The following is a 2,824-nucleotide window of genomic DNA, read 5'->3' as shown; positions in this document are numbered from 1 at the left end:
GTACTTGTGTTTTCAATCATACTGTACTTATATAAGGGCATGTCCTGGTTCACAACATACAGATACTAGTATACTAATTGTAATGAGACAGCCTACCTGTGACTCAACATTTAGTGACCATAAAGAAGATATGGACATACTATGTACTATTTTTTAAGCTTTTATATAAATGTGAATTTATATAACAACAGCAACAACAATAATTACAACAACAATAATTATAACAAAACATAAGTTCTGAGGTACCGGGTCTGGTTGAAAGCCAGAGATACACATGGATATGTAGCTCCATAGGCAAATATGGTCCCTCAGAACAGGAACATGCACAACTTTCAAAGTGATTGGTTCTGGGCTAGATTATAACTGTAGAGCACAACCACCTTGATACACAAGAAATTTTGTTTTAGTGTTTATTTATTTACTGACTTGGCTTATTATTTACTTACTAGTTTTGTTATATACAAGGTTTTGAGAAATAAAAATAAGATAAAATGTAAACTCTATTTCTACTTAGGAAAAACCAAAACTGAATAGTAAAAATTGTTTTGTTTTGTTTTTGATACTGAGGATTGAACTCGGGGATACTCAACCATTGAACCACATCCCCAGCCCTATTTTGTATTTTAGTTAGAGATAGGCTCTTACTGGGTTGCTCAATGCCTCACCATTGCTGAGGCTGGCTTTGAACTCACCATCCGCATGCTTCAGCATCTCAAGCCATTGGGCTTACAGGGGTGTGCAACCTAACAAAATTTTAATGCTTATCTTAGAGCTATCACAGATAAATTTCTTAATAGTTCTTAATTCCAAATTCTGTATTATGTGTTAAGAGGTAATATTTTTTCTTCTTCATGAGACATATAAATTTAAGACAGATGGTCTAGGTTCTGTTATAATAATGAGACAAATAACACTTTGTAAATGAAAGTCATATATGATCAAATATTAAGCAAATAAAATAAAAGATTGAATTAAAATTTAATAAATTTATTTTACTTTTAATTTAAAAATCTTGAGCATAATTGTATTCCTGAACATCTTTGTTTCCCCAAACTTGTATATTTCTTAGAATAGTTACTTTTGCTAGACAATGTTTGATGTATGATATTATAAATGTCTTTAACACAGTTTGCCAAAAATATAGATCACTTGGCAACTGTTCCATTTGTTGTAACTATCAAAAATGACAATTTTTTGACACTTAAAAATTATTCTACCTCTTTCAGAATGATGCAAAGGCATTTGATCTTGAAGTTGAAAGCCATACATGTAATTAGTATACAAAGTGGATCCCACTTATCCTCAGCTTTAGAACCAGAGTTAAATTATGTCAATTGTTAAGAGTCTAGGTCATTAAGAAGGATGTATTTTCCTCTAACACACAATCTGAGATATGAAAGTTCCCATGGTTAGTATATAAGACATTTGCAAATCCTATAAATTCAGACTTAAAATATTTTTCTGCAGATGTGATTTATATATTTAATAAAGCCTGTAGGTAGAATATCTATATCTTAGATTATAGTTTCAAATGGGATGTGATGAAGATATGTATTATATGGTCAATTCGTATTGTTAGCATAATGAACTCCTCAGAGTACTTCTCAAAAGAGTATAATTTTAAAATAGATTGTATCACCTGTTAAGAATAAAGCAATTAGGGTTGCTTTTCTTACCAAGAATTTAATAGTTAGCCAAGTATGTATATAGGACAACCATCAGACTGGAATAAAATTTAAGATGGAACACACATAGTAGCCTCTAAATTTGACATTTATGAATGATGCATCAGGGTAAATAAAATTAAAATAATATGACCTTCCATTAACTGCTATAAGATCATACAATAGTAAATGGTGTTCTATAGCAATACAAAATTGACTTGAATGCAATATAAAACTTGAATGAAGGGGCTTGTGGCTCAGTGGTAGAGTGCTTGCCTAGCAAGTGTAAGGCTCTGGGTTTAATTCTCAGCACCACATATATGGCTATAAAGAAAGAATATTTAGAGTTGCTGAACTTTATCCACCCCATATTTACAATTAGGTGATTTTCATATCTGAACTAAGTTTTCAAAGCCCCAGAGAAATTAATAGTGAACTACTAAATAAGTGAAATATGGCATTAGAGCAGATTATGCTAAGTGAAGCTAGCCAATCCCTAAAAAACAAATGCCTAATGTCTTCTTTGATATAAGAAGAGTAACCAAGAACAGAGTAGGGACGAAGAGCATGAGAAGAAGATTAACATTAAACAGGGATGAGAGGTGGGAGGGAAAGGGAGAGAGAAGGGAAATTGCATGGAAATGGAAGGAGACCCTCAGGGTTATACAAAAGTACATACAAGAGGAAGTGAGGGGAAAGGGAAAAATAATACAAGGGGGAGAAATGAATGACAGTAGAGGGGGTTGAGAGAGAAGAGGGGAGGGGAGGGGAGGGTGGATAGTAGAGGATAGGAAAGGCAGCAGAATACAACAGACACAAGTATGGCAATATGTAAATCAATGGATGTGTAACTGATGTGATTCTGCAATATGTATATGGGGTAAAAATGGGAGTGCATAACCCACTTGAATCAAAGTGTGAAATATTATATATCAAGAACTATGTAATGTTTTGAAAAACCAACAATAAAAAATTAAAAAAAAAAAAAAAGATGCTAAGTTCACTGTTGGTACTTACTGTTCAAAAAGGAAAATTCCCAGGAGCTATGATAAAGTTGCACAATGAGAGTATTTCTTTGCATATCTGCTATCAAGATATCCATTCTGCAATGCATGGATCAAGCAGCAATTTCAATCGCCAGGAACTGATGTTTAAGAAAT

This window comes from Marmota flaviventris, chromosome Y (genome assembly GCF_047511675.1).
Source record: "Marmota flaviventris isolate mMarFla1 chromosome Y, mMarFla1.hap1, whole genome shotgun sequence".
Lineage (NCBI taxonomy): Eukaryota > Metazoa > Chordata > Mammalia > Rodentia > Sciuridae > Marmota > Marmota flaviventris.
This window is presented reverse-complemented; position numbering follows the sequence as displayed.